At 36.6% G+C, this 17,209-nt stretch overlaps 1 protein-coding gene across 1 annotated transcript in view; it reads left to right on the top strand.

The window, feature by feature from the left end:
* Nucleotides 1–17,209, top strand: part of GMDS (GDP-mannose 4,6-dehydratase) — a 637,538-nt gene that overhangs the window by 518,600 nt on the left and 101,729 nt on the right. The gene's annotated exons all lie outside the window — the stretch shown is intronic.

Genomic DNA, 17,209 nt, shown 5'->3' with positions numbered 1-17,209 from the left:
TTTCAGTATGAAACAGGGACTTTGTTCTTCACTGAATCCAATCTCAGTTATATTTTACCTTTTTTTATTTTTTAAAGGTTTTTAATTGTTTTAATTTTAAACTTTTTACTATAGCTAACACATGGTTTACTGTGATTTTACTGTAGGTAATTCTGCTCTTACCAGATCAATGTGATAATATTATACAATTGTTTTTAATATTTTCATCTATGTTTTAAAATTTTAAAACCACAAAAAACTTAAGAGAAAAATTTCAAATCCATTATAAACAGTCTTGTTTTCTTTGAACAAATGAAAGTAGGTTGCCAACCTGATGCCCCATCAGTCTGGACTTCTGTGCATATTTCCTATAAATATTCTCCTTCATAAACACAGTACAATCATCAAAATCAGGAATTCACAATGATAAGTTACTACTGTCTAATCCTCAGATCTCCTTTGAGTTTTGCCAGTTGGGCAATGCTATACTTTATAGCAAAATGATCTAGTTTATAATTACGTGTTGCATTTATGTTTTGTGTTGGAGTCAGATTTTTATTGGAATGTTTGAAAGATTTGTCAGAAATCCTTTATTGTAGATGGAAAACTTTTCTTTTTTGGTAATTTTTTTATTGTGGCAAAATACACACACACACACACACACGCATGCAATTTGCTATCTTAACCATTTTTAAGTATACATTTCAGTGACATTAGGTATAGTCAAATGTTATGTAACCATCACCACCATCCATCTCCAGAACTTTTTAATCTTCCCCAAGTAAAACTCTGTACTCATTAAACAGTAACTTGCCATCCATCCCTTCCCCCAGCCTCTACTTTTATGTCTCAAAGAATTTGCCTACTCTTGGTACCTCATACAAATTGAATCATACAGTGTCTGTCCTTAGTGTTTGGCTTATTTCACAAAACTTAATATGTTCAGGATTGATCCATGTTGTAGCCTGTCTCAGCATTTCATTCCTTTTTAAGGTTGAATAATATTCCATTATATGTATATGCTACATTTTGTTTATCCACTCATCTTTTGTTGCACACTGTGTCCCTTCCAAAGTTCGGCTATTGCAAATCATGCTACTGTGAACATGGATATACAAATATTCATTTGAGTCCTTCCTTTCAATTCTTTTGAATATATTCTTAGTAGTAGAATTCCTGGGTCATATGATTATGTTTAACTTTTTGAGGAGCTGCCAAACTGTTTTCCAAGATTCATTTTTGAAATTTAAGAAAGGACTTCTACTTTGAGCTATGATAGAATGATAAAAATCAGATTAAACCTTCTATCTTTAAAAAAATTAAACTACATAAAACATATGAAATAATTGTTTTAGACATTGGCAATAGGTAGTGCAGGTATGTGATCCCTGATTGAAAAGAAACAAATGAGGTGAGCCCTGCAATCACTCTGGGCCTCTTCCTGGAGGCACAGTCTCAACCACGGAACATGAAAGAGGCACTCCAATAGAAAACAACTGTTTTTGCTGAGTTGAGGAGGTAGAGGTCAGAATTTAGAGAGTCTGAGGCACCTAACATTAAGGGGCAGAGTTCTAGAAAGGTGGGCTCTACAAAGAAAAAAGAACTCCAGAAATCTGCATAAGGACCCCATTCAGTTTGTATTGAATAATAAGATGTAGAAGTACTAGAAGAAATTCCATAAGCTTAGATGAAGAACTACCTGGGAAATGGACATTCCTCAGAGCTTACTCAAGTCTGGGAGGCATTTGCATTTCAGCCAGCCTCAATGGAGAGACCTTATTCACCACTCAGAGAAGTAATACAGATTCTAGAGGGCTATGTCTCAGTATTGTGGCTAATCCTGAAAATAATGGCTACTCCAGACTTAGGCTAACAAAGTTTAAGTACAAACTTCAAAAGGATCAAACTGGACACAAGGAACAAATCCCTACCATAACAAAGCCCAACGTTCTTCAAAAGAAGACTGTAAAATTTAGACTCAACAACATAAAATTCTTAACATTCAGGATTCAATAAAAAATTAGAGTGTCAAGAAGTAGGAAAACATGACCTATAACCAAGAGAAAAATCAATTAGTAAAAACAGTCTGAGGAATAATAGGGATGATGTTATAAGCACTCAGGGATATTAAAAAACTATTATAACTATGCTCAACTCTTTAAAAAAATGGGTTTAGTGAGAAGAGAGGGAAATATATATTTAAAAATAGCTAGATGGAGTTTCTAGAGATGGAAAATTAAATATCTGAAATGAAAAATTCACTGTTGGCATCAAGAACAGATTAGATGCTGCAGAAGAAAGGATTGTTGAACTATAAGTATATAGAAGTATAATAATAGAAATGATCCAAGATGAAACATAGAAAAAAAAAAAGACTGGAGAAGGAAAAGACAAAAAGAGTCTCAGTGACCTGTGGAACAATATCAAACAACATAGCATGTGTAATTGGAGTCCCAGGGGAAAGAGAGAGTAGAACACAGAGAAAGAATTAAATGTTGGCCAAAATTTCCCCAAATTTGGTGAAAACAATAAAATCACAGATGCTTAAGAGACTTAATATATACCAAACAGGATTAACACAAAGAAAATTTCACCAGGATACATCATAATCAAATTACTGAAAATAAATGCTAAAGAGAAAATCTTAAAGGCAGCCAAAGAAAAAAGATAATTATTTACAGAGGAACAAATTAAAATAAAGTTTTGTTATCAAAAACTATGTAAGATAAAAGACAATGCAGTAACATCTTTAAACTGCTGAAGGAAACCTACAACCTAGAATTCTATACCCAGAGAAACTTTTTCAAAAATGGAGGCGAATTAAAGACTATTTTCAGACAAACAAAGGCTGAAATAGTATATGGTTAGCAGACATTTAGACAAGAGGAAAATGATACTAATTCAAAGTGTGGATCTCTAGGGGGGAATGAAGATCAAAGAAACAGTAAGTATGTGGAAAAACATAAAAGTTTTTTTTCCTCATTTTAAAATCTCTTTAAAAAAATTGGTTGCAAGTAAAAATCATAACAATATATAATGAAATTTCTAATATGCATAAATCAATTGTATGACAACAGTTGCATAAAGTATGGGGTAGGATGGAAGCATTTCATTATTATATTGTTTTTAAGATTCTTATACTAGATGCAAATTGATATAAAATTATTCAGAGATAGTCTGCAGTAAGTTGAAGTGCATACTACAAACTCCAGAGAAACTATTACAAACAAAATAAAAAATATCAATAAGGCAATAGTGAAGTTAAAATGGAATCCTAAAAAGTGTTTAGTCTAAAATAAAGAAGGAGAAGAGACAATGGGAACAAATAACAGTTGGGACAAATATAAAACAAATAGTAACTGTATTGATGATTACATCCATTAAATGCTCTAAAGGGAGATTTATTGCACTTGATAAAAAAGCAATATGCCATCTACAAGAGACACGCATTAAATATAAACATATAGGTTAAAAGTAAAAAGATGAAAAGAGAAAAAATACACTGATCATAAGAGACCTGGAGTGGCTATATTTATATGTGACAAATTAGACTTCATTTAATTAGAAGGAATGAGTCATTTCATAATTTTAAAAGGATCAATTCATCATGAAGACATAACAGTTTTAAATGTATATATACCCCATTACCGTTAGTTCAAAATCTGACAGAACTGAGGAAAAATAGACAAAACTTATATTTGAGTACTTCAACACTCTTCTCTCCATAATTGACAGAACAAGTAAACAGAAAATCTTTGAGGATAGAAAAGACCAAAACAACATAATAAATCTATTTGACCAAATGACATTTGTAGAACATACCACCCACCTAGCCCAGAGCAGCAGAAAACATATATATGCAAATGCACTTGTAACATTCACCAATATAGACCATATTCAGTGCCACAAAGAAGTTTATAAATTTTAAAGTATTAAAATTGCAAGAATATGTTTTCTGACCAAAATGAAATTCAATTAGAAATGAGTAACAAAAACAAAGATCCCCAAACATTTGGAAACTAAATAAACAACACACTTCTAAATAAGTCACAGGCTAAAGAAATCACAAGAAAAATTAGAATATATTTTAAACTAAATGAAAATGGGAACAGCATGCCAAAATTTGTGGGATCCAGCTAAAGCAATGCTTAAAGAGAAGTTTGTGGCTTTGAACACTAGTATTAAAAAAAGAAGAAGAAAGATCCCAAACTAGTTATCCATTCTAATAAGAAGCTTCCATTGTAAGAAGCCAGAAGAAGAGCAAATTAAACCCAAAACAAACAGAAAGAAGAAATCATAAATGTAAGAACAGAGATTGATGAAATAGAAAGCAGAAAAACAGTGGAGAAAATCAGCGCAACCCCAACCTGGATAAACCTTTATCCAGACTGATCAGGGAAAAAAGAGAAGACACAAATTATATATGTTAGAAATAAAGGAAGGAACATCACTACAGATCCTGCAGATATTAACAGAATAATAAGGATATATTATGAACAACTTTTGCCAGTGACCTTTTCAAACTAGAGGAATGGACAAATTCTGTAAAAGACACATTGCCAAAACTGACTCAAGAAAAAATAGAAATCTTGGTTCTATCTCTGTTAGAGAACTTACATTTGAGCATTTAAGGAAGAAAATAATACCCTTCCTATAAACACTTAGAAGAGAGAATACTTCCTAACTCATTTTATGAGGCCAACATTACCCTAATACTAGAAACAGAAACTGTTTACAAGAAAAGAAGTGTACAGACTAGTATTCCACATGAACATCGAAACAAAAAATCATTAATATTAGCAAATTTAATCTAACAATATATAAAAAGTTGATATACCATGACCAAGTGGGACTTATCCTAGGAATGTAAAATGAGTTTAACATTTAAAAATCAATGTAATTCACTATATTTTTAAAAACAGAAAAGAGAAACCATGTGATTTGTTTCAATAGTTGCAGAAAAAGCATTTGAAAAAAATTCAATGACTATTTATTATTAAAGAAAAAATAACTTTCAACACGCCAGGAACTGAAGGAAATTTCCTCAAGTTGATAAATAGCCTCTGAGAATACCCCACAATTAACATCATACTTAATGTTGACAGACTGAATGCTTTTCTCCTAAAAATCAGGATCAAGGCAAGGATGTCTCCTTTTATTATTCCTTTTCAAAATTGTCTTGAAGATCCTAGCCAAAAATAAAACAAAAATAAATGAAAGGAAGAAGTATATCTGTCTTTATTCACTGATAGCATGATGGAGTACATAAAAAACTTTAAGTGTTCTGCCATTGAAACAACTACTGAAACTAACAGATGTATTTAGCAATGTCATAAGGTACAAAATCTATACATAAAAATCAATTTTATTCCTATGTACTGCCAATGAACAATTGGAAACTGAAATTTTTTAAAAAGCACAATACCACTTGTAATAGAATCGGAAAAATATGAAATACTTAAGAGATGAATTTAATAAACTATATGAAAGATTTGTACACTACAACCTGAAAAAAAACATTGATGAGAGAAACTAAAATAGCCCTAAATAAATAAAGGGATATACCGTGTTCTTGGATTAGAGGACTCAATGTTGATAAGATGTAGATTCTCTTCAAATGAATCTATAGATTCAGTGTAGTCCCAATCAAAATCACAGTCTTTTTTGATAAAAATTGACAGGCTGATTCTAAAATTTATATGGAACTGCAAAGGATCTAGAATCATTTTGAAAAAGAAGATCAAACTTCCTTAAACACTTAATCTGCATGATATTGACATAAGGATAGATTTATAGATCAATGAAACAGAATATAAAGCCCAGAAATAGACTCACACTTGTGCCACCAATTGAATTTTTACAAAGATGTCAAGGTAATTAATTGGGGCAGGATAGTTTTTTTAACAAATCGTGCTGGAATCATGAATAGTCATCCCATATGGGGTGGGGAGTGAAACTCAATCCATAAATCACCCCACACAGAAATTAATTGAAAAAGGATCATAGCCGGGGCGCCTGGGTGGCTCAGTCATTAAGCGTCTGCCTTCGGCTCAGGTCCTGATCCCAGGGTCCTGAGATCGAGCCCCATATCAGGCTCCTGGCTCAGCGGGGAGCCTGCTTCTCCCTCTCCCTCTATCTCGCCCCCGGCTCATGCTCTTTCTCTGTATCTCTGTGTCTCAAATGAATAAATAAAATCTTTAAAAAAAAAAAAGAAAGAAAAAGGATCATAGCTATAAATGTAAGAGTTAAAACTAAAAAACCATTAGATGAAAGCATAGGGGAATGGCTTTGCAACTTCAAGGTAGGCAAAGATATCTTAAGTTGTTTTTCTACTAGGTTGAGTTATAAGAGTTTTTATGTTTTGCAAATATATTCTCTCAGTCCACGACTGCCTTTTCAGTTTCTCAACAGTGACTTTCAAGTAGCAAAAATTTTACAGATTCGTGTAATGCAATTTATTATTCTTTATGGCTTTTTGGTTTCTGTGTGTGTTTGCAGTGAATGTTTATATCAATTTGGGGTGAAGCCAAGGATTTCTTAGGACACCAAAAACAAGAGCCATAAAAGGAAAAAATTGACAAACTGAATATCACAATTAAAAACCCGGGCTCTTTGAAAGCGACCATTAAGAAAATGAAAAGGCAAGCATGGTCTGGGAGAAAATAAGTGTAATACTTATATAGGAAAAAGGACTTCTATCTGGACATGCAAAGATCACCTATAACTCAAAAATAAGAAGATAAATGACTCAATTAAAGAAATGGGTTCAGTATCTGAACAGATTACTTCACACAAGAAAATATACAAATAGCTTATTTAGCACATGAAAAGATGCTCAACAAGACTAGTCAACTGGGAAATGCTCATTAAAAGCACAAAGTAATACCACTACACCCTCAGTAGAATGACCATAATGCCACGCTGCCCAGGTATTGACGAGGATGTTGAAATAGCTAGAGCTCTCATACATTAGTGATGAAAGTATAAATGGTACAACCACTTTGGAAAACAGTTTGGCTTTCTTATAAAATCAAATCTATATTTTGCGTATGACCAGCAATTTTCCTCGACATTTACCAAAGAAAAATGAAAATGTATATCCACATAGAGACTTATACATGAGTATGTATAACGGCTTTATTCCTAATAAAGCATTGCCTTTCCTAACATTCAATCAACAAGTAAATGAATAAACAAATGTTATGCATCTGTACAGTGGAATGCTATTTAGTTACAGAAAGGAGTGGACTAGGATGAATCTTAAAATCTAGTGATTTTAAAATCTAAGCATAATTGCTTGGTGAAAGAAGTCAGCCACAGAAGAGTACATGCTGTACAATTCTATTTTCCTGATATTCTAGGAAGGAATAATGTGGACCGATAGAAAGCCGATCAGTGGTTGCTTGAGCATGACGGGCTGAGTTTGGGGTGGTGACTGGGAAAAAGAACAGGGAATCTTTTGAGGTGGTAGAAATGTCTCATATCGTGACTGTGTGGTGGCTGCGTGAACGTATGCATTTTTCAAACCTCATCAAACGATACACTTGTTAGATATTTTAGTATTTGTAAATTATACCTCAATATAGTTGATTTTTTAATAAAAGGAATCGAAAACAAGGATCATCAAGGAATATTTAAGTGAATTTAATCAAGTGTTATCACACTATTAAAAATAATCCTTAAGAGGACTTTGAATAACATGAAGGATGATTATGACAATGTTAAGTTAAAAAGAGGATACAAGTTTAGATCTGTTGTATGATCTAAACTCCCTAAAACTATGCCTACAAAAGATTAGAAGAAAACACGCCAAAAATTTAACAATGGCAGTTTTTACGTTGTGGAATTACAGGCAACTTTGGAATTCTACTGTATATATTGCTCTGTATCCAAATTGTCTGTGAGGAGCTTGTATCCTTTTTTAGTGAGAAATCACCTTACGCCATTTTTTTTTTTTAATTAAGGGTAGTATTACAAATGAATCCCCAAAGAAGACTCTCTTTTGAAAAGTGGATGAGACTTGGCCATTCTCCCAACTTGGAGATAATGTTGTTTTCGTCACCAGGCCATTCTTTGACCTGTACTCCCATGAGCTGAATGCCTATTTTCTGACCTAGCACGGTCTCTCACAAAGTAGGATGCTGCTCCAGGAGATGTTGATGAAAGCATTCCATGTCTAGTTCATTTAGAAAATACTGAATATTATAAACCCCCCATGGAGAATTGCCAGTAAAGAAACTGTTTAACTTTGTTTAACCCAACATTTTCCAAGCTTAATTTTTAAGTTTATATTAAAAGCTTACACAAACAAGAGTTCTGTGGATCACCCACTGGGAAGTGTTCTTCTGTCATTCAAACCTGAATAGCAGATACCTATTATGTCTGACTGCTTCCCTGTCTTTAGAAGTAGTGCTTGCCATTGGCAGTTTCTCCGAGAAGGCCCAGTAAAGCAGTTGAGTCGCTTTCACTAAAATCTATTTCAAATTTCAGGCAGTGGCCTTCATTTTGTTTCAAAAGGCAGACTAACCACAAATCAAGCTTTTAGTGGTTATTAAAAATTACCTGAGTGGTATATAACATTTTGGTAAAATAAAAAGCTTTTTCCAAATTCTTCCAGAAAAGAGAGATTGATGTGAGGTGCTAATCACTTTGTCGTTTTGATGAGTCTTCTGGGTGGCTGCGCATCACACTGGCCGCACCTACCTGCCCAGCGCGCAGGACCTGCTCCACGTCTTTCTGTGTCATACCACTGGAGTTGTGGGAACAGAATGCTTACAGTGCATATTCTTCATAGTTTGTCTGAAAATATAAAATTCCTTCTCAGGGCTAGATAATAAAATCATGATGGCTTTGTGAATGCTGTCTGCAAGTTATGTTCTATTGTTTGTTTTTTTTTTTCAATTTCCTTCCTCTGGATCTTCTTTGGCCCCATGCATCAGCATACCAATCTCAGCTGGAAGAAGAGCAGGGAAGCCACAGGCAATTTCATGTGCTAGGGCCAAGGCTGCTCCTTGGGCTTCACAGTCCCCGTGCAGCTGTGAGCTTCGACGGGCCAGCAAGTCCTTCTTGGGAACGGTGTCCACACTGTCAGAAACCAGGCAGAAAGGAGCAAAGAAAACACACTGAGATCTGAACAAAGCTGGGAAGACCAGGGAGAGTATTGTACCTCAGTAACTCATAGTTTTATTATAATTTGGGGAAACGTGCTTTTCTAGACCCTTCAGAAGTGCAGACCTCTTTCTCCCAAGGATGCTGTTTTAATTTCTTTATTTCAGACTTGCTCGCTTTCATTCCTAAGACATTTGTCCTTAATGTGTACACAGCATGGCATACTATTGTGTTGTAAAGGCACAGTACAGGTGCCGTATCCCCTGAGCTTGAATCCCGGCCCCGCAACTTCCAAAGAGAGTCATTTATCATCCCTGTGTCTCCATTTCCCAACTGTAAAGTGGGGAAAATAAGAGTACCTACCTCACAGGGATGGCGTAAAGAGTAAATGGGTTAAATATATGTGAAGCCCCTAAAACAGTGCTTGATGCTTTGAAGCTCTATATAAGTATTTGCGATTAATAAATGGGTAATTCATTGAAAACATTTGTCAGCAGTGAAAACAAGGGATAAGTAAAATGTGGAAACAGTAACATTAGGCAACTGATTGTATGTTGGAGTCAAGCAATGTTTCATGTTGGTGTGGCCAGACAGAACTGAGCACACTCAGCAGAGAAAGGCCACTGCAAGGGAAGAACACGCTTGCCCACTTGTAGGTGGATAGAGGTTATGGATGTAATGAGACATCTCTTCTTCATTTCTAACTCCTGACCCCTTCTGAGAAGTAATCGGCCATTTATCAGAATTGGGACACCTTTTTGCTGAATCTGTCTCCTGTAGAGCAGAGATTCTCAAAATTTAACGTTCTATGAATCCCTTGGAGTTCTTTTAAAATGCAGATTTGGAATCAGTAGGTCAGGGCAGGGCCTGAGATTCTGAATCTCTAACAAGATCCCAACTGATGCCCGTGCTGCTGGTCCACGGAGCACGCTTTGAGTAGCAAAGCCTGAGAGAATTATGGAATATCGGGTTTGACATGAACCTTGATAATCATTGAGTCCAATCCCTTATCACTTTCTACCTTGTTTTTAGTCATCTGTGACTCTGCCTTCCCTGGTAGACCAGATGGTAGGCTCCTTCAGGGCATAATCTAATTCCAGTTCCCTTCTGTATCTTTCATTCTGCCCAGCATACTGTCAGGCATTTGGTAAATAAATCAACATTTTAATGGGTCAATTATGGAAAAATAATTTTTGGAAATTGGGGGATTTGACTTTAGGGTTTTTTGGAGGTGGGAAGGAGTACTTGCTTAAAAATGAAAGACTTAAAAATTCCAAGGCTTTCCATGAGAACGGTTCAGTGAGGACCTGCAACTGGTTTGTTCCTTCTTTTTCTATCCCGTCCCTCGCATCTGGTATTCACGAGATTGCTTAAGTGTCAGTTGAATTTAATTGCAATTGGATTGAATTTATCATCTGATAAATTAGGGTAAAAAGAGTTCTCTGGACTTTCCATTTCTGCCATTACTAAATTCAGGAATGTGCTAAGATGAGATGAAGAAATCTAAAACCCAAGAGTCATACACACCTCTTTTTCTTCATATGGCTTGAAAGAGGTAGACCAAGAGATGACTGGAACCTCCAAAGAATAAAGCCAAAGTTTCTGGAAATTGCTTCTGGTCCTACCCTGACTAAACCAAGCCCTAATATGAGATGAGATGCTACGCTTTTGTAATACAAGTTACCTCAGAAACTAAGGAACTTTGGTTTATTTATTAATCATTAGATACCCAATCCCACCAGTTCTTGATGAATCAAGTTCTTACAAATGAACTAATCATTTACTTTATAAAGTAGTTTGCTTACTTCAAAAATATTATAGTAGCAATCTGTCAAAAATAACCTGAAAATTGGAGAATGTCCAAGAGCTTATCTTTCTGGAAAAATGTAACATGCTTTCCTATAACATTTTATATTTTAAAGCATTTGACATTGCTTAAATCCCAAGAGTACATGAAAGTCCTTAAACCCATGACCAACATCCTTGTTTCTAGTATTCTTAAGGTAATTTTGTTTCTGAATTTTAATATATAGAGCAAAAAATTTTAATTCGAATTACTTTGGATAAATCATTTTTCATTCACTTGCATTTTCTTCCTTACTTGCCAGCTGACTTATAAATTTGTTTTCCATAAAAAAATATTTTGCAGGAAACTAATTTATATTAGTTAGAGAAATTAAAGAAGGTGAAGGCAAAGATACGGCCATTTTTGTTTTACATTCAATGTTGCAAGTTGAAAATTTAAACAAAAATTAGATGTGTACCTTTGCAGTGTAATTTTGTCATATGGATTATCTTTTTGCCCTCAATTTCCTATTTTACAGAAGATATTTCATGTTTCAAGAAGATTTTCCATATTCTTTTGTGGACTTAACAATGTATTGTGGATTACTTATGTTGGGATTGAGGGGGTTTTTTGCACCTTTTAAATATAGAATTCATGTTGCTTTTAAACAACCCTCTGAAGGCTTTATTAATAATGTATACTTTAGAAGAAATCAATATCCTCCACTATACAGTGGAGGCAAGTTAACATCTTAATCTGTAAAAATATGTGCACTTTGTGTTCGTGTTTTCTTAAGGAATCACACATGACATTTTATTTTTAGGGGTGTTCTACTGAGCTCTAAAAGTTATGAAGGATGATATAAAATAAATTCTTTTTTTTTTTGGTGTGTTAAATATCCATGCTAATAAAGCTTTAAACATAATGAAAGTATTTATACTAGGAAGGAGAGACAAGTGAATGAGCATTTTTAGTAGTCAGAATTTTTTTTGTTTTTAAGGAAGTGAAACTGAACTCAAAATATCCTTGGAGACACTTGGGTCTAGGACTGGCTAGTCTATCAGGGCTCTCTCTGCTTCTTAGAATGCTTCCTTCATTCCCTCAGCATGCCCCTAGGGCAGAGGACATCACTGATTGCATTTCTGGGGACATAGACTAACAGTGAATGATGAATAGAACCTTTTCGATAGTTACCCAGGTAGAAAACTCCTGAGGAAGGAATCTGCCTGGCCCCAGTGGGCCCATGGTAACCTCCAGACCATTCACAGAAGCCAGAGTATGGGGCCAGTTCCTAGTTCCTGTCCTGTTGTTAGGGAGAGAGAATTCTGTGCTTGGCAGCCCCATAGAAGTCCCTGGTCTAACAGGGAGAGGATCAAGGTCCTTCCCCAATAGGGGGATGTTATTTCTAGAAGAAAGGCAGAAAATGGTGCTAAGCAGACAAAAACAGCATGTTCACGTAGCATTTAATGATCATTTAGTATAAGCCCAAAAGTGTGCTCTGAGCTACCCACTTACTCAGTTTATTTCCAGGGCTGGGGGCACTGTTTTCACTGAGAAGGAAACTGAGGCACAGTGAAGTTAAGTATCCTCCAAAGGTTACCCAGCTAAGTGAGGGGTAGAACCACGGTGTAAGCTGAGTATTTTCTGACTCAAAAGGCCCTTTCTTTATATTGCACTTTTCCTCCTACTCATTTCCATCCTTCAAAAGTACTCTAAAATGTGATGGTTGCATGCTAACAGTGGAGTCACATCATAAGCAAACAGCTTGAAAAACCAGATCCAGGCCCACATGCCTCTTTGAAAGGGAAGCCCCGAACAGAATGCCAAGGGAGCCAAAGAAGTTAAATCTTGGCTTTTGAGCCCTCAAGAACCCAAGTTCTGATGAAAAAAGCAAGATTTGAAGGCTCTTCCAAAGATAATCTTCACTCACTTCACTGCAGTTTTGTTTCTAAGCTCTGTCACTAGAAGCAAATCTCCCCTAACCTATAGCACCGCTCGTAGTTCCTTGAGCACATCCTGTCCTTTGAGATCTGCAGTTGTAAGCGAATGAGACAGGCCGGGCATCTGTCTCAGTCACCATTGTCCTCAGTGCTTACAACAGCTGGCCTATAGTAGGTTACTCTATGGTACCTTCTCACTTGAGCCCAAATGGATATCCAAAAGCCACCTTGTCCAGAAAAGCCTTCCAAGAATGCTCCTTATCACCCTGACTTCCCCAAGTTAGGTTCGTCATGGGTCAGTCGCTCATGGTGGTGACAGCTATAGAGAAGCCACTGTGCTTCTTACCCCCGGGAGCTACTAAGGAGGGATGATAAGGACCTTACTTTACACAAGGGTGTGGAGATGGAGCATGTGGGCTGACCTGAGAAAGACAGCATCAGTAAGGTTTGGTGAACAACTAGCTATAGAAGGTGAGGGAGAGCTTGATTAGTGGTGCCATCAGTTAAGATAAAAAGCTTTCTGCCCGCTCACAGTTTTTACCTGCTGTGCTTTATGTGCTTAAAGAAAAGTTACAGATATTTTCTCTAAACTGAAATTTTTCTTTAACCTCCTTATTACAGGACTGTCATATCAGACACACCAATCGGTATCTGGAGTGTTCTCATTTTAGCTGTTTTAAGATCTGTTATCACTCTCCAATTCTGTTATTGTTTTGAAATTATCTTGTAATTTTCACTGAAAAAGCTTGGAAAATGTGTTGCCATCTGTATGTTTAGACTTGGTACCAATATTTACTCTTGTGTTTTTGATATCATTTTGAGTGAGTTTTGCTTTGAATTTATTAGAAAATAGCACATCCATTTCAGTGTGGGTGAGTAGAAGACACTCAGGAACAGATCGGTACCAAGTGCGATCCTGATAAAATTTCAGGTAATGCGTTGGGCAATTAAGTTCACATTTGGTCACTTGTATTGAGAAGGCACCCTTATGACAACAAATGTGTTCTTCCAAGAACATTACAGGGTGTTTGTGTATTTGGAGGAGGGTGCGTTGTTGGGGTTGTTTTCTATACATTTAAAAAGAAACCCATTTCCAAAATCCTCCTGGCTGAGATAACAAGTCATTTTGTGCTCATGCATATTCTTCCCCTAATTGGGAATTGTTCCCTGGTGGGTGGGATTTCTGGCCCCTGGGCCTTGAGAATGAGGGGTGAGGAGGCCTGTAAAAAGTGGAAGGCCTGTGGATGGAGGGTAGGGTGTGAATCTTTTACCCCTGTGACTGGTTTGTCTACCGTAAGCGCTCCTCAAAATCACTCCTTCCTCTGTAAGTTACTTAAGTGGCCAGCATAGTTCCTAAAACATAGTAGATACTCAATAAATGTGCTCATTTCTTCTACTTTATTTTCTCTCAAAGTGAAACTCACCTCAGAGAATCAGAAGACATTTCCTTGCCTTTGAGTAGTGTAGGCTCTAATTGCCTGACAATAAGAACATGTTACTTACAAATATACACAAATAGATGTTGGTATTGTGCAAATTTAGAGTATCAGTACTAAAGTAGTATCACCATGATCACAATTGGAGCAATGTCTGCAGAAAGGTGGATTTAAGCGGGCTCTTGGCCAAAGTGGGAGATATGGATGGTAGTTAAGAAGAGGGAAAGCATTCCAAGTGGGTGGAATGGAATGAGAAAAGGCATGAAGGCAGGAGTTAGTAAATTGTATGTGGGCGATGGGCAAGCTGATAAACTGGGTTGGACCAGCCTGACCACATTGGGGCATATTGAGAGATACTCACACCTACTACTCCCTCTGCTTCACTGCACTTCCCACTCATTCTCTAGGTCTTAGCTTAGACATCCTTCCTAGCCCAGCATCCTACACTCAACCAGGTCTTGCTAGGTGCCCTCCCGGTCCTCTAATAGCACTCTTTACCTTCTACCATCATTCATACACTATATTATGGTGACAGCAAGGCTTCAAGCCCCTTCATGACAAAGACCCATCTAGCTTACTCTTACCTGTGTCTTTCGCACCTGGCTTAGCTTAGTAAGTGCTCTTAGTAGGCACTTAATAGGTATTCAGCAAAGATTGTTAGGAGGTGGGAGGAGAGGAGATGGATAGATAAGGTTGGGCTAATAGAGGAGGTACAGATGACAGAGGCCCTAAGCTATGGCTGAGATTCATACAGAACTCAAGCCGCCATCCTTAAATTGCACCTTCTCACCACAGCCCCTTAGTAAGACCTCCATTAATTTTGCTTACTCCTGTAAAACAGAAGAAACTCCACCTACATTCTTTGGGGGTAGACAGGATGCCCCAGCTGAGTTAAAATAAATAAAAAATAAAGCAGGTGGTTTAGAGCCTGGTTAGCAATCCAGGCAAAGATAGCATAGAAACACCAAGGCTCACTTAAAAACTAGCTGCGCATTTGAACTTCCCTTCACTGCCATTTTTACAGCTGAGAAGAACAATCTCTGGGCTTTTTCCTATTTGATCTCTTGAGCTACCTTCATTAGACATCATGACCACACAAAGCCTTTTTTTCATTGAGTTAATCATACCAACGTGATTTCTTAAAGATAAAGCATAAGGAAAGACACTTTGAAAGTACAATTTAAGTCTCTCAGTAATCCTGATAAAAAGAAGAAAGCAAGAAAAACATTGACCAATCAACAACTCTTACTGGTAATAATGCCTGGGAGGGGCATCCCCAGGAAAATGACAGTGACCTTTTAAGAGGGCACCACACCCGTCTGCTTATTCCAACTGTGTGAGATAGAGGTGTTGTCTGATGGCCTTCCTGAAATTGTTCAGCCCCCTAAACTCCTTTCTCTCCACATGTAAACTGCAGATTATACTGTCTGCCTGACTCTCGGTGTGGGGATTCATCTGTTGGCATTCACAAGAGGCCCATGATATGGAAAGCACAAAATAAAGGTAGTCATTACTCTAACAAGTAACAGGAACAGCTGTGTAATGGATTTAAATTTCATACTTTTTGGTATAGTTGATTATTCATTAATGGCATGTAATAGCTGGAACCTCCTTGTTTAATAACAATTACCATTATTAATATAAATAAAATGGAATAAGACAGCATGAATGGAGTCTGCATTTCAATAGCAATGTCGTCTTTCTGTGCACAACTTAAGTTCTCATACATGGTACAACCTTTACACTAGTGTTGTCTTTTAGAAATTAGAGTAGATTTTGTGATTAAAACAATGGTCCCCTGAACACAAAAATTATACTCTGTCTTCCTCTCCTGTTCCACTAACCAGTCGCCCCTTACTCCTTTCCAGGAACAGTCCCTCCCCCTGGCCTGGGGCTTCAGCCATCTTGCCTCCTTAAGAAACTCAGTTATCTCTCCCTTCAGCTGTTCTTCATGGCTCCTTCCCATCAACATCTTGACATTCTCGAATCCTTACATCTTTAAAAAATGCACCCCTGAAAACACGCATTCCCTTCAGACTCTGCTCTTCCTTTCTTTTCCCTGCTCCATCAAAAGATAGCAAAGAGTTGCCTCTTCTTGCCACCTCTTTCCTTCCCTCCCTTCCCTCTACTACACCTTAGTCGACCTTCTGCCCCATCACACCATCAGAGCAGCTCTTTCTACCATTCCCAGAGACCTGCATGGTACTAACTCCAATGGACCCATTTCAATTCTCCAATTCTTGACATCTAGTAAGAATAGTGCATGGAAAGCAAATATTTTTGACCAAGTATATCTGAAAATACCTTTTTTCTGTCTTCAGAATTAAGAAGGTAGCTGATCTATATTTTTCGGTTGGAAATACTTTTCCCTCAGAATTCTGAAGGCCTTGCCCTCTTACCTTTTAATTTGCAGTGTTACTGTGGGAGGCTGAGGGCCATTCTTACTCCCTGTCCCTGTGTGTTCTCTGTCGAAGTCTGTCAGTCTTTCTCTTTGTCCTAATCTTCTGAAATTTCATGGGACGTGGGTCCCATCCATTATTTGGGACACTCTCTTGTGTCCTTTCAGTCTGGAAATGCATGTTCTTCTGCTCTGATCAATTTTCTTGATTTAACTTAATTATCTGCTCTGCTCTGCTCTGCTTCATTTTTTTTTTTTTTTCCTGTACTTTTCTGGAAATCCTATTATACTGACCTCTTGAGGCCATCTTCTGATTTTCTTATCTTCCTTCTAGTTTTTCATATCCCCTCTTTTTGCTCTACTTTCTGGGAGATTTCCTCAATTTATCTCTAAAATCTTCTCTTGAATTTTTAACTTTTCAATTTCTTTCAATTTCTCAAATCTCTTTTCTTTTTTTCAGATTGTCCTCTGTTATATAGTATCTTATTTTTGTTTCTTCGGTATCTTTTCTTATCTCTGAAGATATTAATGGTGGAATATATGAGTTTTGTTTGTCTTATTT

Source organism: Eumetopias jubatus, unplaced genomic scaffold, assembly GCF_037043125.1.
Source record: "Eumetopias jubatus isolate StellerSeaLion01/CBP00866 unplaced genomic scaffold, mEumJub1_p1.0 scaffold_6, whole genome shotgun sequence".
Classification (NCBI taxonomy): Eukaryota; Metazoa; Chordata; class Mammalia; order Carnivora; family Otariidae; genus Eumetopias; species Eumetopias jubatus.
The sequence above is the reverse complement of the archived record's forward strand: the minus strand, read 5'-3'. Positions and strand labels throughout refer to the sequence as shown.